Source organism: Parasteatoda tepidariorum, chromosome 7 (genome assembly GCF_982258835.1).
Source record: "Parasteatoda tepidariorum strain Cologne lab strain chromosome 7, Ptep-v5.0, whole genome shotgun sequence".
NCBI classification, from domain to species: domain Eukaryota; kingdom Metazoa; phylum Arthropoda; class Arachnida; order Araneae; family Theridiidae; genus Parasteatoda; species Parasteatoda tepidariorum.
The window spans coordinates 107,689,070-107,712,130 of record NC_141761.1 but is presented as its reverse complement, the minus strand read 5'-3'; the positions used below and the strand labels follow the sequence as shown (position 1 = coordinate 107,712,130).

The 23,061-nt window shown below is 28.4% G+C and overlaps 1 long non-coding RNA gene across 1 annotated transcript in view; it reads left to right on the top strand.

The window, feature by feature from the left end:
- Positions 1–16,406, top strand: part of LOC139425973 (uncharacterized) — an 86,080-nt gene extending 69,674 nt beyond the window's left edge. The window contains exon 2 of the long non-coding RNA XR_015435663.1: positions 14,522–16,406. This is a non-coding gene — a long non-coding RNA (uncharacterized LOC139425973). The remainder of the gene's footprint in view (positions 1–14,521) is intronic.
- Positions 16,407–23,061: the final 6,655 nt, after the last annotated feature.

Genomic DNA, 23,061 nt, shown 5'->3' with positions numbered 1-23,061 from the left:
CTTCCCCTCTTGTCATAAAAAATTATTTCATAAATCCCATTCCCTCCTTGGGTGTTAACGATATATTTCAATTGCCCCTTAGAAAGCCACGATGGCTCAGGGATAGAGTGTTTGCCCTCCAATGAGGTGAGCCGTCTTTGAATCCGAGCTATAGCTACGATACGAATTCCGCATCCAGTTTGCGCCGACCACAGTACTGATGTAAAATATCCTCAGTGGTAGATGGATCATGGGTTAAAGTCCCCTTGCCTTCAGGCTAAGCATGGGAGCTTTTCGTGGTTTTCCTCTCCATGCAAGGCAAATGCCGGTTAGTTCCATCAAAAAGTTCTCCACGAAGGCAAAATTTCGTCATATACCTGATTCAGGAGTTCCCTTGTCTTCTGGATTGGGTTCAAAATGACAAGTCTGCGGAGTTGAATTTTAGTAGTCGTAAACCCCAAAAATTGGATCTGATGTTCAATGACTGTTATAAAATAAAATTGTCCTTTAGATGGAAACTATGGGTCTCCTCTTCTGCTTACTAGCTTTTTATTTTCACTAGCAGGCATTTTTAAGGTATTTACGTAATAATAATTTAAAGTACTTTCATATTCTTTTCAATATTGACTTATAATTACTGACTCGACGGTGATTTTAATATAAATATAAATGTTGAAGAAGGAAAAGTATTCTGTGACGTCTCGAAACACGTACAATAGGCAGGATTTGAAAACCAATCCAACAGACGACAAACATCAATTGGAGACGGTTTTTGCAACCCATGATTTGAAATGTTTAACGGAGTCCATCCAGAAAGAAAAAGCATTTGACCAATGGGTAACCAGTGATCGTAATAAAGCGATCAAAATTTTTTATTTTTACTTTATTTTACGAATACATTTCCACAAGAATTATGAAAACATACTAATTTTTTTAAAAAATCTTTTGGATTTCTTATAAATGAATTTCATCTAACGAAGTCAAGAAAGAGACTTTAATTTGAACGTCAAAGAAAAAGGAGACGCATCTTCAGACGCATAGCAGAAGAAAAAATCGTAATTTCACGACTAATAGAAATCGCTAAATTGAATTTCGAGGCCCAAAAATACTTCAGTTTAGTGCGCATGCGTGGAAACTTATTTATTTATTGGTTTACATACAATTGCAGGCTTGTGTGCTCAATTTAGGCTTAAAAAACCTTTGTCAAATAGAAGGATAGATAGCTCAATACAGAGAAGGACAGCACGAAGATACATCCAGGGTAACGGTGGGATTCGAACCCGCTACCTCCACGCTTGCGGAAACTTACTGAAACTCAGGTGATTTTGATGTAAACCGTCAGTAACCTTTTTAGTATATATTGATATCAAAAATATGAAATTTAACAAAGGTAACTTAATTCAGTTTGAGAATGGTTGAAAAACTTTAAATTGTGAGGTTATAAGTTTTTACCTCCTTTCTTAATTATGTAATTTTTACTTCCTTTTAAAATATTTAATTTTCTCTCATTTTGAAATATGCAAATTTTACTTCATTCTAAAATATATAATTTAAAATAATGAAGTGTAAAACTTGGATGAAATAAGACAAAATAGTTTCAGTGTTATGAATTGTTCTTTTTTTTTTAACATAAATTGTATTTTTAAATTATTCTACGTGAAAATCTGATTAATAGTTTAAAATCATTGCGTTTTATTTTCACCGTAAGTCACTTTCGTTTATTGTTCAATTCCTATTGTAACTTTCAAATGAAATATATTAAGCAAATTTACGTTAGCTTGTAAGATTTTAAGTAAGTGCGCATGCGTCAATTCTAGCGAAATGCACATGCGCCCGTGAAAAAATATCAAACTTACATAAGTGAAAATTAGAGGTTTCGCGAAACTCAGTAAGTTAAAAGCACTGAAGTAGTTGAATATCGTTTTAACTTAGACTGAAAAATCAAAACAAACATTTACTATGGACGTAGACGATCTCTTTTTTCAAACAATGGTCGTAATATTACACGATTTGTTTCTAAATTTAATCCAAATTCGCATTCTATGTCCATGTTTTAAGTTCGAAGGTAGGCTTAAACAGAAAAAAACATTTATCAACTATCTCGCCAACGTAACGTAAAGATACGTAGCATCTAAAATAAACGCGAGCATGCGCAGTTGCTTCAAATCTTGCATACGGGAGCGTGCGGAAGCTAACGTAAAAGTGCAAAATCTCTCTATTGCACTTTAAAGAACAACAAACGTTCATATTAAAAATAATGGTAAAAAGAAAGAAAGAAAATCTGTCTAAATTGCACTTTAGAGCCGCAATGACTCAGAGGACAGAGCGCTCGCCTTCCAGTGAGGTGAACCGGGGTTCCCGGCGATGGCTGGTTGATACGAATTCCGCGTCCGGCTTGCACCGACCACATTGCTGACGTGAAATATCCTCATCTATGTGGGGGACGGATCTTGGGTTAGAGTCCCCTTGCAGTCAGGCTAACCGTGGGAGGCTCTCGTGGTCTTCCTCTCCATGTAACGAAAATGCGGGTTAGTTCCATCAGAAAGTCCTCCACGAAGGCTAATTTTTCCCAATACTTGATACAGGAGTTCCTTTGTCTTCTGAATCGGGTTCAAAATGACAAGGCTACGGCATTGAACATTTGTAGACGTAAAGCCAAAAATTGGGTCGGCTATTCAGTGACGGTTATAAAAAAAAGTACACTTAATCACAATAATTTGTAAACTCTGTCTTGTAGAACGAGTTTTCTTTATGAATGACCCCCAAACTAAAAAGGATTGGATTTTTTTTTTTTACTTCGCCTTTTTCACTACAATGAAAAAGCTTAAAAAAAGTTTCATTTAAACTGTAAAAATTTTTTAATCCTTTGGTTTTTATAAATGTATGGAAGATTTGATTTTAAGATACTCGTAGGTGTGAGAAATTATTGAGGTCACTTAGATAAGAATAGAAAAAAAAATTATGTTAAAATACAAGCCATTGTTGCTTGCTATTTTACAAATGTAATATTTTATTAGAATTTTAAAAAAGAAATAGACAGCAATTAACAAGTAAAATTGACGTAATGTACAAATCCCACCCAATATAAGAACTCTCACTTATCTCTCAATCGTATTAAGAGAAAAGGATGTTAAAAAAAGTACAAAATGCAACGGAATAAAACGTGAAAGAAATGTAAATGTTACCGTGAATGACCGAAATCAGAAGAATGTCGACTTTCACCGTTGAATGTCAACAATCACGTAGTCGCTTTGATGAATGTCCGAAATATTTGTTATATCCGATATGATTTTAATTCATTCGTTGATATTATTATATTTATTCGATATCTGCTGAGGATAGATTAGGAGAAACATGAGTGTTCGGAGTAACGCCAACCTCGACAGAAACGCCAACTTCGAATTGACGTTTATTTCGATGGATGATCCACATGAACAGTTGGCTTGCTATTTGTGACTGAGTCATTGCGCTGTTGCTTCTCAATCTCATTTAAACACAACCGGATCCTGCAGCACATGAGAGACCACACACGCAACAGTTAACTTAACACAGCTCTCACGGCAAACACTCAAAACTCGGAGAACTTAATACAGCCCTCACCACAAGCGATCAAAATCCTGTTGACTTAATACAGCTCTCCGGGTCTTTCGTAAATACGGTAAACAGTGGTATCCTTTAATCGAATGCTATCACTGATAAAATTTTGGCAGAGTAGCATTGTGATGCATCAACCACTACTATTATTAAACATCAATTCACTAGTATTCACTAGTATATAAGGCATAACTAGAATCTATTTCGAAGTACCTTACCTATCACACACTTTTTTACTTATTTAGTGAAATGCAATATGTAGCACAATGGCGTAGAATATGTGTTTTGAAAGTTTTTTTTCGCTCAACATAATAGCATTCAATAATACCTTCAAAAAATATCAACTTATTCCCGTGGTCTACATATAAAATGGACAGTGCTCAAATTATACTAGGATATATATATACACACACACACATATATATATAAATATTTTTTTTTTTTTAATAATGGCAGGCACTGAACTTTTCGTTCTTCGCCATAGACACAACTCATTCACACAACAGAAGACAACACAGAGAGAGAAACATCCATGCCCAGAGCGGGATTCGAACCCGCGGCCATTGGCTCCGCAGTCAGACACGCTAACCACTCGGCCACCTGGCCGGCATATATATATATATATATATATATATATATATATATATATATATATATATATATATATATATATATATATATATATATATATATATATATATATATATATATATATATATATATATATATATATATATATATATATATATATATATATATATATATATATATATATATATATATATATATATATATATATATATATATATATATATATATATATATATATATATATATATATATATATATATATATATATATATATATATATATATATATATATATATATATATATATATATATATATATATATATATATATATATATATATATAAAAAATTCGATTTTTCATAACAGAGGTCAACTTAGAGTGATCAATATGCAAGTGTGGTCAACTTGACAGGTTTCACTGTTTTTGTTATATCTATAATAAATATAATAAATCACTGTATAAATTTAATTTTTGCAATTAATTTCTATACATACAATTTTTGATATATTTGAAAGTAATAGAACTCTGAATAACTAGAACTCTGATTAAGTAACTAGAACTTTGAATAACTAGTTTCAATATATTTGAAGGAAAAAAAAGCATTCATACCAGCATTATATGCCATCAGCTTCTAAAAAAAATAATGACGACTAAAATTAGAATTGCAAATTAAAGTCTTTTTTTTATTTTTAAAAGATTCTGTATCAAAATTTAAAATATATTTCTAAGTTTTCTGAAATGAAGTAATATATAATAAATATGATCTTAATTTTACGTATATCTCTCATATCTTTAGATATAATGTTTAGATATATTGTTAAAATAGGAGGAAATGGTTATTACAATAACAACAACAACAACAACAAAAGTCTTCAAAGCTTAAAGAACACTCGGGCAAAAACCTGCATACTAAAAATTAAAAATATGTAGTGTGAGAACTTTTAGTTTCTTGGAATTTATCGCAAACTTTTCTTTCTCGTTCTTTTTTATAGAAACAGAGCAACCCTCACGTTTAGTCGACGAAGCAGCAGATTTTATTGAAACTTTTGTAAATGCAAAAAAATCTAAACAACAACTTCATGAACAAATCTTTCTCAAATGAAGTAAACGTGATAAAAAGCTTATTTCAAAAAGTGTTACTCTTTTAAATAAGAACATTTAAGATGAAACATTTCTAATATTTAACAACAAAAGAAATTCTCTGAATAAAATGTTATTTTCGTTATTAATGCCAAACATAATAAGTTTCTTTTCCACAATGGTTCAACATACATGATTTCATCATTTGCCGCATTTTTGTACTTTTTGAATAGTTCGTTAACTTTATTTTCGTTCTTAATTCTTTATCTTCTAGCCTTTACGTACAAGTAATGAAAAAGTGAACTATTAGATGTCGTAAACAGTTTAAGTGCTTAATAATGGGAGTGATAAAAAAAACTTAGTTTTTTTTTCTATAGTTTATTATAAAATACTAGGAGGCTCCGCCCCCTGCTCGCTAACGCTCGCCAACCCCCGAGAATTGCTACGCAATCCTATGTGGTTCACGCCGTGAACCATGGCTCGCTAATTGAGTTTAAATTAAATATTGTCATGTTTTTAGTGCATGAATCTGAATTGAACAACCTGATAATGCTCACTCTGGTTATTGTTATCTGGTTGCTCACTACGTGCTCTTGCGCGCCGAATCCAATCAATTAAAAATGAAAGCTGTTGCCAGCGCGAGAAAAGAAATATCATTGGTTTTATTGATACATACATACATACATACGTACGTATTAGCGTTTTATATAATATAGATAGTTCAGATTGAGCAGTGTATATAATAATTGCGGAATCTCTGAACTTTCCAAAACTGATGAAATTGTATTTCTTATAATAATAGAAAACGATAGATTTTTTAAATTTTTTTTTTCTTCACATGAAATAGGAAGTATAAAATTGTATTTTAAGTATTATATGCTTAGTACTTAATATACTTCGAATGCATGGTATTGACTAGTGAATTCGAAACATCGTTTTGGAACTGATTCGATTCAGCTGATTCAATGAATTATTAAACTAACAATAGATCTAAAAAAATTTATTTGAAACTTCCACTATATATTTTTCTCGCGTTGAATTCTCCTGCACAATTCTATCGGGTTGATAATTCCAATAGAAAATATAGAAAACGATATAAAAAGTAATAGAAAGCGATGGATTTTCATTTTTATATTTTTTTATCTTTCCTTAGATGAAATAGGAAGTATAAAATTGCATTTTGAGTATTATATGCTTAGTATTTAATATACTTCGAATGCTTGGTATTGATTGATGAATTCGAAACATCGTTTTGCAACTGATTCGATTCGGTTAATTCAATAAATTATTATTCTAACTAAAGATCTTAAAACAAAAATTAGAAACTATGTAGAAAATAAGGAAAATATGGAAAATAATAGAAAACGATATAGAAAATATAGAAAAAAATAGAAAACGATATAGAAAGTATAGAAAAGAATAGAAAATGACACAGAAAATATAGAAAATAATAGAAAACGATATAGAAAATAATAGAAAACGATGGATTTTCATTTTAATTTTTTTTTATCTTTCCTTACATGAAATAGGAATATAAATTTTATTTTAAGCATTATTAAGCTTAGCATTTAATATACTTCGAATGCTTGACACTAGAGTTGGATATTGATTCGTAAATTTGAAACATCATTCTGAAACTGATTAGATTCAGTTGATTCAATGAATTATTAAACTAACATTAGAGCTAAAAAAATATATCAGAAACTTTCACTATGTGTTTTTCCCGTGTTAAATTCACCTGCATAATTGTATCGGGCGAATAATTCCAATAGAAGATATAGAAAATGATGTAGAAAATAAGAGAAAACGATGGATTTCTTAAAAAAAAATTTTTTGAATCGTTCCTGAGAAGAAAAAGAACTCTAAAATTGTATTTTAAGTATTATATGCTTAGTACTTAATATACTTCGAATGCTTGGCACTAGAGTTGGATGTTGATTGGTGAATTCGAAACATCGTTTTGAAACTGACTCGATTCAGTTGATTCAATGAATTATTAAACTAACAATAGATCTAAGAAATAAATTAGAAATTTTCACTATATATTTTTCTCGTGTTGAATTCTCCTGCACAATTGAAACGGGTTGATAATTCTAATCGAAAATATAGAAAACGATATAGAAAATAAAGAAAATAATATAAAACGATGTAGAAAATATAGAAAATAATAGAAAACGACATAGAAAATAATAGAAAACGATATAGAAAATAATAGAAAACGATGGATTTTTATTTTAATTTCTTTTTTATCTTTCTTTACATGAAATAGGAAGTACGAAATTTTATTTTAAGCATTATTAAGCTTAGTATTTAATATACTTCGAATGCTTGGCACTAGAGTTGGATGCTGATTCGTAAATTTGAAACATCATTCTGAAACTGATTCGATTCAGTTGATTCAATGAATTATTAAACTAACATTAGAGCTAAAAAAATATATCAGAAACTTTCACTATGTGTTTTTCCCGTGTTAAATTCACCTGCATAATTGTATCGGGCGAATAATTCCAATAGAAGATATAGAAAATGATATAGAAAATAAGAGAAAACGATGGATTTCTTAAAAAAAAAATTTTTGAATCGTTCCTGAGAAGAAAAAGAACTCTAAAATTGTATTTTAAGTATTATATGCTTAGTACTTAATATACTTCGAATGTTTGGCACTAGAGTTGGATGTTGATTGGTGAATTCGAAACATCGTTTTGAAACTGACTCGATTCAGTTGATTCAATGAATTATTAAACTAACAATAGATCTAAGAAATAAATTAGAAATTTTCACTATATATTTTTCTCGTGTTGAATTCTCCTGCACAATTGAAACGGGTTGATAATTCTAATCGAAAATATAGAAAACGATATAGAAAATAAAGAAAATAATATAAAACGATGTAGAAAATATAGAAAATAATAGAAAACGACATAGAAAATAATAGAAAACGATATAGAAAATAATAGAAAACGATGGATTTTTATTTTAATTTCTTTTTTATCTTTCTTTACATGAAATAGGAAGTACGAAATTTTATTTTAAGCATTATTCAGCTTAGTATTTAATATACTTCGAATGCTTGGCACTAGAGTTGGATGCTGATTGGTGAATTCGAAACATCGCTTTGAAACTGTTGCGATTCAGTTGACTCAATGAATTATTAATCTAACAATAGATCTAAAAATAAAAAAAATTCGGAACTTCCACTATATGGTTTTCTTGTGTTGAATTCTGCTGCATAATTGTATAGGTTGGATAATTCTAATAGAAAATATGGAAAACTTTAAGAAAATTTAAAAAAATAATGAAAAATGATGGATTTTTATTATTAGTATTTTTTTTTTATCTTTCCTTTGATGAAATAGGAAGTATAAAATTGCATTTTAAGTATTATATTCTTAGCACTTAATACACTTTAAATGCTTGGCACTAGAGTTGGATATTGATTCGTGAATTCGAAGCATCGTTTTGAAACTGACTCAATTCAGTTGTTGTTGAAACTTCCACTATATGGTTTTCTTGCGTTGAATTCCCTTGCATAATTGAATCAAAGAATTATAGAATTTTAGAATTGGGTATACTATAGCCTACATCACAGGTCGTGTTATTCCTACTAAATTTAACTAGTAAACAGCATTTTCTGCGAACCTGATTTCTAGCAACAAGTAAACATTAAATGAAGTGTCTTGTTATAAGTCGCTACTCGGCAGGTTGAAATTGTATTAGTATAGTTCTTTTTGAAATAATTTATTTTTGTTGTTGTTTTATCTAAGTTTATGAATTTAGTAAACATATTTAAAACTCAGTTTATTAATTACACTAAAAGGTAAATGTTATTCCTAGTAAAATTTTCGAAGTGGAAGTAGTTGTTTTTTTTCATATTATACCCAATTAGAGAATTTTAAAATTTAAAAACCTAATAAATAAGACTGGCTTTCGTATCACAGAAACAAGTCAATCGATTTAGTAAAAAATTATATAACATAAAATAGTATACAATTTTTATAGCTTACAATTTTAAAGTTTTACTGTTTTTGTATTAAGTTAATAGCATAACTAAAGTAATTTTATACATATTTATCATTGCTAGGGGGATAAGCCCCTGTTCGCTACAGCTCACCAACTCTGATGATTGCTTCGCATTAACTGTTGTTTCTTGACAGAAAACAGTTTTTCTACGAAAGTTAAAATTATTCACGTAACATATATGTACTTAAAGGAATTCTGTTTGCTTACGCTTATGTCTCCACTTCCCTCTTCCAAATATACTAATATAAACTATTAGTATTATAAATATTTAGATCTATTGATGAACAGAAGTAATTTTTCTAAGTAATCATTTTTCAAAATAACATTTATGTTATTATAACATTATATAGTGCAAACAAATTTGATGAGGTCACAACAGTAATTTAATATTTTCGCTTACCAAACTGGCGGATATATTAAATCCTATTTTTGCTTGCATCTCATTGTGTATGAAGCTGATCGCTAAGTTCTAAATCATTTAACAGAGCTGTTTAAGTGTAACTTATAACAGTATATCAATGTTATATGCACAAAAATAATAATTGTAAAACGATTAATTAGATTAGACCACCTCTCTAAATAACTGTATCTTAAAAAGTAGAGCAGAATTACATTATAATAATAATAAAGACAATTCTCTTAGTTTTAGTCTCTTGAATTAAAAGCATAATAATAGCAGTACAGGAAAATAACTTTAAATTAGGGATACAAAAATATTTATAGAAGAACAATATCTTTATGACTTTTATTAATTTTATGCTGATGACAACCAAAACAATATTGAAATGGATGAGGAAAAACTGGATCCTACCACGTGATTTTCCGGCTAATAAAAATGCACCATCAACAATGGAAAACTTCGACACCATCATTAGACTTTTATATATAGTAAGAAATTATCCATGAATGTACAAGTTTTATGAATGGGCCTAAAGTTATTTTGATGAGTTCCAAAAGCAATGTTAGGTCTCAACAAATGAAAATCGCATTATTGAAAACCAATTTTCTAAACACCAGTTCACTAAACTATTGAAACCACATCTTACAGACTGCCCCCCACGCACCACCAGCACATGATGTAAAAATTAAAAATTCAAATCAGACATTACAAAAAAAGAAAAATATATAGTTACCGTGAATGGCCGGTATCAAGAGAATGTCGACTTTCTCCGGTGAATGTCAACAATCACATAAACGCTTTGGTGAATATCCGAAATATTTCCTATATCCGATTTGATATTAATTGATATTATTATATTTATTCGATTATTAAATATCTGCTGAGTATAGATAAGGAGAAGAATCAGTGTTCGGAGTACCGGTTAAATGGCAGTGGCACTTGACATTAAAGAAACGTTGATGTAGGGCATCCCAGGCAAATGTAAGCCGGGCAGTGGCACTGAACCTTAAAAAACATTTACGTAGGGCATATCGGGCAAATTTATACCGGGCAGTGGCACTTAACTGGACCTAGTATATATTACGGACATTTGCCAAAGCGACTATGTGATTGTCAACATTCACCGGTGGAGGTCAAGAACCACCTATTTCGGTCACTCACAGTAAACATATATATTCCGATAACTAGGTTTTTGTATCAGACTACGTAAATTAAATCAGTGTCCTGTCTACAGAATGACCTTTTTAAACGATGAATGAAGTTACTTTGCATGACCATGAGGTTAAAATTCATTCAAGGTATAATGTATCGATCTATGCATGTGAGTGTGTATCTATGCATGCGTCTGTCTATCTATGCACGCAAGTGTCTGTTCATTCACACAAATGTCTATCTATGCATGCAAATGTTTATCTATTTATGCACGCTTCTATTTATCTATACATACATCTACCTATATCTATTCCATGCGTAGCTTGCCTTACCCAAGTCAATATTCTTGATGGTCCCATCAAAAATTTTTGATGGTCTATGCTGGTTTCAGTGCGATTCATGGTGGTTCAGCATCATTTGATGGTCACCATCATGTAATATTTTTCATTACGTGTTCATGGTTTTTGATATGCCAACAAGCTTCCAGTATCAAATGCTATTTTAATACTTATGAAAGTTAACCATCAAGAGAAGTTTGGCTCTTATGGACCAACAACCAATGATGATCCGTTATGGTTTACGATGGTTCCTCCTACTATACATTTCCATCATGGTTTAATGGAAATTCTTGTTGTTTCCCAGGAATATAAGTATCAACAAGACAATTTGATTCTTTTTATGTTGGATCAACATAAATCAGTCTGAATTCCTACATTGGAATGATGGTTGTTCATAATCGCTCCAACGTTTGATTTCTATGATACTATGATGGAAATTCGTGATGGTTCAACATGAACAAACCATCACAACAAGTTGAAATTCTTATGTTGGAGCATCATAAATCAGTCCGAATTCCTACATTGGGGTGATAGCTACTTATGTTGGCTACCATCAAAAAAATATAATGGTTCATGATGGAATTATTGATGGTTACCATCAAGATTATGTTGGTCCATTAATGGAGAACCATCAAAAATTTTGACTTGGGCATGTAAGAATTTTTTTTTCATATAATAATAAGTTAAGAGATTTTAACAATCTATGTGAAAGATATTATTTATTGACAGAAATTTATCATTAAATTAATGTCAAAAGCATTCTTTTCTCTTTCTTTTCGAAGAATACAAAGTAGGAAGGGCTAACGAGTGTTTTTGACGCACCTTTTCAACCCCATTTAAGATGCGGGCACCATTGTCTTACATGTTGCTCACCCTCTGAGTCAATTCGCCCACTTTCGCTGTCAGATCTTTCACTTTTCGAGATTCAATCACTTCATTTCAATTTAGATCAAATTAATTTTGATGAAATGAGGTTCACGCAAAAATACTATATCGCATACAAAATTATTCCTACAACATTAAATATATTTAATATAAAATTAAATATTGAAATAACGAAACCAGCTTTCGCTGTCAAAATTTTCACTTTTCGAGATTCAATCACTTCATTTCAGTTTAGATCAAATTCATTTTGATGAAATGAGGTTCACGCAAAAATACTATATCGCATACAAAATTATTCCTACAACATTAAATATATTCAATATAAAATTAAATATTGAAATAACGAAACCAGCTTTCGCTGTCAGAATTTTCACTTTTCGAGATTCAATCACTTCATTTCAGTTTAGATCAAATTCATTTTGATGAAATGAGGTTCACGCAAAAATACTATATCGCATACAAAATTATTCCTACAACATTAAATATATTCAATATAAAATTAAATATTGAAATAACGAAACCAGCTTTCGCTGTCAGAATTTTCACTTTTCGAGATTCAATCACTTCATTTCAGTTTAGATCAAATTCATTTTGATGAAATGAGGTTCACGTAAAAATACTATATCGCATACAAAATTATTCCTACAACATTAAATATATTCAATATAAAATTAAATATTGAAATAACGAAACCAGCTTTCGCTGTCAGAATTTTCACTTTTCGAGATTCAATCACTTCATTTCAGTTTAGATCAAATTCATTTTGATGAAATGAGGTTCACGCAAAAATACTATATCGCATACAAAATTATTCCTACAACATTAAATATATTCAATATAAAATTAAATATTGAAATAACGAAACCAGCTTTCGCTGTCAGAATTTTCACTTTTCGAGATTCAATCACTTCATATCAGTTTAGATCAAATTCATTTTGATGAAATGAGGTTCACACAAAAATACTATATCGCATACAAAATTATTCCTACAACATTAAATATATTCAATATAAAATTAAATATTGAAATAACGAAACCAGCTTTCGCTGTCAGAATTTTCACTTTTCGAGATTCAATCACTTCAGAAAACGATGGAAAAAATAGAAAATAATAGAAAACGATAGAAAATAACAGAAAACGATAGAAATTCATTTTGATAAAATAAGATTCACGCAAAACAATTACTAAAACGAGCACAAAATAATTATTCCACGAATATTAAATTCATTCAATATAAAATTAAACATTGAAATAATAAATCATAGCATCTCATACTTACTAAAATGGTGCCACTTTCGTCGTTTACTATCCTTTATAAAATCGGATATATCAGATACATACAAAAATAGTATCAGTTGTGTCGGTTGTTACTTCGCATTATAAATTTATATGCATCAATTCGGCTGTATCAGTTACTTTCTTACATAAAATGGATGTTTTTTTAACTTTGATAATATTCAAATCAATGCAAAAAAAAATTTTAATTCCTTTTTTTATTATACTTGGTTCGTGTGAAATTTAAGTTTTTAAGAACACGAATTGAAATTTCATGCTCCTTTTATATTATGAATTCTAAAATCAAAAGCAGTTTTTTTTCTTTTTCAAACTTGATAGGAACAAAAGTTTTGAGTTTATTTATTTATATTTGATTTAAGATCAAATTAAATGAACAAACAATATCTGAAAATTTTTCGTGTTCAAATTATAGTCACAATGCTTGAAGTACATAGAATCAAATTTAATATGCAAATTATTTACATTTTCGAAACTTTAAATGATATCAAACGTAACTCTAAATGATATCCCTAACACACAGTTTAAAGTAACTCGAAATGATATCAAAACTTCTTAAACTTACTTTATTTACTTAAGAATTTTAAAATCGTTTTTGTTACCCACTCTTAGCATAATTATAAGATTCATTTAACAACAGAAGTATAGAAAAAAAGGCCAACTCTACAAATCAGTTTAAAATTATAATAAACATTTATTTATAAATTAAAAAAGGAAAAACAATTTCTCTTTTCAATAATTAAGAAGTACGTATTTTTTTAATCATTCATTCAAATAATTCTTATAATTAAATTATAGGAATTATTTAATAAGAAAAAATTATAAGAATTTGAAGAAAAGAAAAGAGTACACCGTTTTAAAAATGGCATTCCTCATTTTTTATTTATCATTATTTCTTTTATTGCTTGCAAATCGTGATTAAAGATATATAAAATATGCAGTAATAAGAAATATGCAATTTTTTCTTTGCTATTGAGTTTTGAAATATCAAAAACATGCATTTGTCACTTTTTTCCCTCGTTTACCTGTAATCTAATCAGCAAATAAATCTAAAACTACTTTTAACATTCCTTTTGAAAATGCATAAACCTCTAAAGAAACTGTCAACAACACCAACAATCAGATTATTTTAAACATAAAGAGCCCTATGATTTGAGAAGGTAAATATTTTTTTCTCATTTTTTGCAGGAAGCGATTAAAGTTCCAGACTTTCAAAAAAGAGCAAGTCAAACCGTGTGAGTAGAAAGTGATGTTTGTCCAAAGTTTTCGAGCGAGGCTAAGATAAACTCTATCAGACGCCAAAGTCAACAAGTGGGCTGATTCTTTTCATGTTTACATGATCTAACCTGTATAGGCATCAGCCGAAAGCATTGATGAAAGCTGCCCGTGCAAACACACCCCGTTTTGTCGCTTTATAAACAGAGACTGCTGAAGAACGTGCAAATTATAGCTAACATGCGATTACATCAATTCGAATCGAAAATAAAGGGGAAAAAACAAGGTACAAGATCAACAAACATGACACGGGTGAATCTGTCTTGACGACCTTTACTCACTGTCATAAGAGGAAGAAATACTAACGCCGTTGTGGATAAAATTAGCATAAAAACGATTGAACAATGTCACGCACTTTTCATCCCAGAACAAATTTGCTCGCAGATTTTCGCGTGAGAAACATAATTAATCCCTTCAAAAAATAACTCATGAGTCAATGTTAGCATTTCATCTAGACGTCGTATTATAAATAATTGGACTAACAACATGCTGTTATCGAAAACGAGACAATAAATTCACGCTACAAAAGCAAAATGGCTGCCGTTTTCGAGTTTAGCTCGGAGCGCAGACGATATTTTCTGCTATTTCACGAAATGTGTAATTATATTCGAAACTAGTCATTTGACTACATACAAAGCTGACATCATTAGCTTATTTAATATCTATCTTAAGTAGGTTTCACTAACGAAAACAAACATTGCGTTTTATCAAAACATCTTAATTAGTCAATTTAGTTATTTAATACTGTGAGCAACTGATAGTAAAAAATATCAGTCATAAAGTTGTAATTCGGAAATAATTTACAGTCATCTTTTGTTATATTCTTGCACTGTCTAGTTTTTTATCATATCTCCGGAAATAAAAACCTTATTAGTTATATTTAATTTCGACTTGGAAGAAATACCAGTTTTAATTCGAAAATCGTATTTTTTAATAATTTTTAAGTTGTTTATAATGATATGATTAACTTTAAAAATTTGTTTGCAGGCTCCAAAGGCCTATGTTAGCATTTTATCTAGATATAAATACAATTGCACTAATAATAAACTTGAATAGAATAAAGAACAAGTTCAATACAACAATACTAACAAACAATATCAAAAGCGAATCAATAAATTCACGCTGCAAATTCAAAATGGCTGCCGTTTTCGAATTTAGCTCAGAGCGCAAACGATATTTTCTGTTATTTTACGAAATGTGTAATTATATTCGAAACTAGTCATTTGACAACATATTAGCTGACATCATTAAGTCACTTGATATGTATCATGAGTAGGTTTCATTTACAGAAGCAAATATTATATTTTATTAAAACATGTTAATTAGTCAATGAAGGTATTTTATATTTTGAGTAAATGATAGTCAAAAAATATCAGCTGGAGAGTTGTTATTAAGGAAATAAATGACCATAATACTATGCTATTAATTTTGAGAAAGCTATTGGTAAAATAGATGGAAATAAGGACCATCGCATCACTTTGTATCAAAATTTAGGAATAAAAAAAAATAATGAATCTTAAATTGTATACAATCCTTCTACTTAGTTTCGATTTACGGAAGTAAGCATGCTTAAATCAAACGTCGTATTTTCCGATTATTTCAAAATTATTAAACATGCCATTATAGTTCTAAAAGTTTGATCGTGTGTTTCTAGCCAAAATTAAACTAACAACTGCTATTTTTGTAAGCTAAACAAATTTATTATGCAAAAAGTAAAGTGAATAAAGCTGACTTATTTAATTCAGACAAGATTTTGTATAATTTTCTAAAATGTTAAAATCTATCTATATATATATATATATATATATATATATATATATATATATATATATATATATATATATATATATATATATATATATATATATATATGTAACATAACATAAAAAGCTTCAATTAATCTTTTTATGTTAGTTTCTTTTATAAAACTTCATCCTAATTAATTATTCTAAACGAAATACTTTCTCACACTTTTAAAAGCCACATCCTGTTCTTAAATCTATTTTTGGCTCAAGTATGCATTTAATTAAGAGTAGGACATTTTTCCCTTTGCTCTGTGTGGGAAAAGCTAGATTTCTTTCATAAACCAATAGTAATCCTTATCACTTCCCTTTTCCCCTCAAATATAACAAAATAGAGGGAAATTCCTTTGCTACTTTCCCTAAGATAAAAACTTAAGCACACAGTTTTTGAGTGCGATTTTGAGCTCCGCCTTTGCTAGAAAATGTCTTAAATATACTATGTGAAGTTAATAAAATATGTTTTGCCTTCCAACTGCTATCTGCGTGGCCTAACATCACTCACCATGACTGCTACCCTTTCAAGCCGGCAGGATATGTAACATAAAAAGCTTCAATTAATCTTTTTATGTTAGTTTCTTTTATAAAACTTCATCCTAATTAATTATTCTAAAAGAAATACTTTCTCACACTTTTAAAAGCCACATCCTGTTCTTAAATCTATTTTTGGCTCAAGTATGCATTTAATTAAGAGCAGGACATTTTTCCCTTTGCTCTTGTGTGCAGTGGCGTATCTAGGGTATGGCAAGTATGGCGAATGCCATGGGCGCATTATTTCAAAAAGGCGCAAAATCGATCAACATCAACGATTTTTTTACTTAAAAATTTTATTAAGTGTTTTTTTAAATTTATATATATATATATATATATATATATATATATATATATATATATATATATATATATATATATATATATATATATATATATATATATATACAGAGAGAGAGAGAGAGAGAGAGAGTTAGTTAGAGGGCGAATTAAAATCAAGTATACAACATTTAACCATTTCATGCGGGCTCGAAAAGAAGACATCGTCTTTTGAGGGACTCTTTTTGTCACTGGGAGAGTGAAGTATGAAAGGGAACCGCTAATCGTAAAACAAAGTAGGTGACAAGCGTCAAACAATTCAGGTTAAATATAATTTGTTAATGTTCATGAATACATTCACGTTAAATACTAAAATAAGTAACTGAAAAAAATATCTTTGTCCTTTCTGCTGTTATATTTACGACGATTTCGGCAAAAACAAAATTTTAATTATAAAATCATAATTTAAAGAATAATGCTTAATTTTTAATAATTATTACTCTCGTTGCTAACTTTTTGATACATTCCAATTAAAATATTTTTAATTTTAGAAAATTTCCTAAATAATTCCCATTTAATTTTCATCAAAATCCTTTTACTAAAAGTCTTTTAACCACATATATAATTTCAAATGCCTTTAAAATTTTCGAAAATGTAGCTTATCATTGCTTCACAACAAGTCAAAGCTGTAATAGAAAGAATTTAAGTTATCGCCAGGGCCGGATTAAGAACCTCAGAGGCCCTAAGTACTTATATTTTTGGATGCTCCTTAAATATAATTAAGAAGATCAATATAAATAAATAAAATATTTTTCTTAAGGAAAACTAAAGTTTACAAAAATAAATAAATGTATATAACTGCAAAATTTAACACTTTTTGCAGAGAATCTGGTGGAAATCAAAATTTTTCAATTAACTCTGTGAATGTTTTTTAAGACTAATCAAGTATTCTTCGATTTTAGAGGAAAATTAAAATAATTCCTGGTATTTCATTTTTAAAAATTCATTTTAAAAATTGCCTTTCAAATCTATAAAATGTAACCTAATTTTATTTTCAAACTTTCCGGGTGTTACGTAATGTTTTCGAATATGCTTTTTAAATTTTTAATAAAAATATTTTCACTGCGGGTGTCAAGTTAATATTCACGTAAAAAAAAAAAAAAAAAAATATCGAACTTTAACCAATTTTTATGGAGAATACAAAAGGTTAATTCAGTATATAAACGAAATTAGTAATTAATAAAAATAATAAACAACTCTTTTTTTTCTATCTCCTAGAATGTTGAGAAACCTGAGACAGTTCTCCATGAATTAATAAAAGATTTCTTATTATCTACCGCATTTATTATTATTATTAATTCAACTATTTCGCTTTTTGTGTCAAAATCGGTTAGCTTCCACTCCTTTGAAAAACGTAGTGTTTAGTTTATTTTACATTATTATTTTATTCATAATAATCAATCAAAAATATTCTATACATTTAATGTGTTTAATGTAAAACAATTTAAAGTTCTGAATTAATAATAAACTTAATTTATAATTAAACCGTCACATGCTGCTTCACTTTAATTTCATGTTTGTGAAAATTAACAACCGAAAGTGAGTTTTGTATATAAGTGATAGTGTGATTATTTTAGAACGCACAATCATGGTTATATATAAAAATAAAATAATTTACTAATTAATATAATAATTAACTAATTAATATTAATATAGTTTATATAGCCTGTGCTATGTATGATGTTATAGCTTTTGAGTAGTAAATATATCGATATATCAAATTTCTTCTTCCTCGGCAATGCATAACGTATTTATTTAAAATCATGTACTTTTCAATAATAAAAAAAGAATACAAATCCTAAAAATATTTATTGATTTTTATTTAGAATAGTTTACTTTGATATTCATTTCAGTTTAAAATAATTTACTTAAAAAAATGCTTTCGACTTAGATTATTTGATATTATTTATGTATATTTGAAAATACCATACGTTAAAATTAAACTACAATAAAGAAGCTGAATCCTTAAATTTAAAATATTTATCTATATGAAAAAATTGAGTAAAAATATAAGAGACTAAAAGAAAATGAAAGACGAACGAACGAATTTTAGGATGCTCAAAAGTGGGTGAGAAATGTAAAGAAACTTTTTCTCCTTATCTAAAGGAAAGTGAGACCTCCCATAGTGCATCCCACTGTAACTTTACTCTTTCTTTTGAAGAAGTCCCCCATTCTTAAACAAGAAAAGATAAGAGAAAGACCAGAATGCAGAGAATCCATGATCCCTGAATAAATTTTTATTTTCTTTATTTTTTCACTACCACAAGCAAAGAGAAAAGAATTTGTTCCTCCTCTTCGTATCACATTACAAGATTTTAGTCGTTCTAAAAAGGCAATTAATCGGGGAACCCCTTCAGGCAGAGATAGATCTTTGGTGATGACCAGAGGACAGAGAAATGTTAAATCCATAGGGTGTCTCATGCTTGTAAATCTTCAGTTTCATCAGGGGTTAAAATCTCTTTGAAAAACGCTTTCGGGATCTGTTGAATAGATTTCAAAAAGAACCCCTGCTGTAAATTAGTGTAAATCCTTCCAAAACAGGAAATATTTATCATCCATGGTGGGAATCACCTCCACAAAAGTGTGAAATACTAAAAATGGGAGGTGCCTCTGTCTGGTAGTACACCCCTCTATTTTGAAAAATAAAGACAGATGTAATTGTAAGTTGTTAGGTGTTCACGCTCCTATGAAAAATTCTGCTCGTTCTAGTTGTTATTTCAAAATTTAATTCAAGAAAATAAATATTTATAGTCTATTTTGGAATTTTATAATCTAATTTGATAGGTTACAGCTTTTTCAGATAGGTTTTAATTCATTTGGTAAGATTTTTTTCCTTGATTGTAAGTAATCATTTCCTAAATATTTAAATAAATGTATTACGCATAAATTATTAATTAGCGTTATAGGCGTTCGTTATATTTTTTAGAAATGATGTCTATGTGAAGGGATGCCAACTGCTAAGATTTCTCAGAAATATTTTATTAAGTGGTAGAAAGTTAAAGACCAAAGCTTGCAAACGTTTGGATAATTTTGGTTAAATTTAAAATGCTTACAACTAGATAACTGGAATGAAATTGTGTTTAACACGAAATTTCGAATTATACATACGTAGTGGCTTAAAAAATAGTTTTATATCAAATTTAATAATTAAATAATTGTATATCTGCATAAACCAAGAAACAAAACATAAATTTTGCTACCACTAGAAAAAAGTTTCCCATTAAACAGAGCAAGTTGGCATCTCTATATACATATAGATCGAGAGGGACATTTGGCTCTCCCCCCTTTTAATTTTATAAATTAGAATTTATAATATTTTTTAGTTTCTATTATTGCTGTTTTATATGAAAAAACATTTAACATGCACAAGGAATTTTTTGTAGTAATAATTAAACATTGTATTAATTAAATATTCGTTAATGCTTTATTATTAAAATTAATATGTAGTAAAAAAAAGATAAATGTTAAAATTTCAAATGTTATTGGGGACATAATTTTTTAAATTTCCTGAAAATTTATTGCGATAGGTAAATAATTTTTTGTTTACAAGTAAGTAACATTCATGAAGTAACATGCTTTTCTTTTTATTTATTAATAGATAAATTTTGAATTTAACCACTTGTAAAAGTTTGATCTTTTTTTTCCTTTGAATGGTGAAGCATATCGTCAATTGTTGGCATTTTTTTTTTTTGTACTCTAAGTTACAGAAGTATATTCACTCAAAATTTTAATTATATTTTAATGCTTTAAATGTGAATTGCAATAATCCTTCTACTTACAAATTGAAATTTTTTCTTCTAATTTTTAAAGACATGTTTGTTCTGAATTTTTAAATTATATTCAGTTAATATTTATCAAACTGTCTTTGACTTTGAAATTGAATCAACTTCTTCCTTATTTCTCGGCCACAAAATTTCGCAAATCTTTCTCCTATATTTTTTCTTTTTTTCAGATTGCCATTTTCTTCCCTTTCTTTAAAATAAAAAATAGATAAAATAAATACTACTTTTTTAATTTTATATAAATACTATTCTTTTAATTTTCAAGTGTTTTACAATATATGTTACTTACATTACATTTATATCATCCCATATCACATTGCTTGAAAAAATTTGGTATACTATTTTCAAATGGCTTTATTAAGTGTCCTCCATTTATATATTATATTTATTTCTTATAATCAAAGTAAAATGGTAGCAAAATAATATTAATGTTATAATGTGTAGTTTATAACCCAATCATTACAACAGTTTAGTAACTTGAAAGAAAAAGTTATCAATAAAGTGATAATCACAATAATATTTATTCATTAAATAATTATCTTTATTTTAAGAATATATTTAGAAATGTATTTCCATAAAGATGCAAAAAGTCATCTTCTCGAATATTTCAATGATTTATATTTTTTTCTTTTTCCTTAAAAACAACTTAATTTACACAATTATAAACGACCCTTATAATTGCGCAGAATTTTTTTTTCACTTTGCTTGAAAATCTCTCTAGGTACTTCTCAGATTGCGATTACCCACTAAATTTTGGGATTCAGAAATCCAAATCCGTCGAAAAAATGGCATGTATAAACAGAAAACTTCAGAGAAAGTACGTTTTAGTATCTGATTTCGTAACTTAAAATATCATACCTGCACCTATTAATTATCACATTTTAAGTCACCCCTTGAACCATTGAGATGAGAAGAAAGTGAAGATCTGATCAATAGATCAAAAGTTATCAGGATGGTTCGTTTATTTATTTTTTTGCGCACTGAACGTCTAAAAATTCATAATTCAAATTTGTTTAATATTTTGCTTTATTTTTAATTTGTTCCATTGTGATGCGAAGAGAATTTTTCATAATTTTTTTTTTAATTAAATATGCTAGAATGTATTCTGGTCTATTTTTTTAACTTTTTGCCTTTTTTTTACTGTTAGCAAAAGAATTATTTCTAGATATTCTTAAAACTAATCGTCAGCTTCCCCTGATTTATTTCTCAATAAAAAATGTATTATTGTCGTTATTAAGTCTTGTTTTGTATGTAATTGTGTGTATATTTTTTCTTATTATCTGTTTTTATATAAGGATTGTAAAACGTAATTATATTAAGAGCATCGGTTTTTTTATTTTATTGAACAGTAAATAAACTAATCAAAATATATCTTTTTTTTTTTTTATTGTTGCTATTTTATTCGTAATTATCATAACAAATCGTAATTATTTGCACTGTAATCTTTAATGAATTTATTATATCGCGATGATTTTATTTTGATGTTAGCAAAGCGTGATTATTTAAAAAAAAATCAATTTCCTTCAGTTTTAATTTTGAAAATGTTGAGTAATCATCCGGTTATGTTATAGTTCTTCTTTAACTCAGAGCTACATTTGTTGTGTGTACGTAATTCTGTTACCAAATTATATTTGTGAAACTTCAAAATATAATTGTGCTTAATTAAACAACTTCTTAGAATTTTTATTGACAATTGAAAAAACGCAATAGAATCTTCTATAAATATGATAAAAAAGGTATTTTAATTTCTTACCGATGAGGATTTCGAATACACGTGAATGCATAACAATTAAAAAGAGATAATTTTATTGTTATATTTAATATTTATTTATTTATCAATTTTTTTTTAAAATTCAATTCAATCTTTTTGTGATATTGTCAAAAGAATTAAATACTTCAAACAAAGCTTTTATTTTGTATTGGATAAAAAAAAAAAAAAAAAGAATTTTAATATTTTAGTAAGGGCGCCAGTAAGAGGTTTGCCATAGGCGCTTCTTTCCAT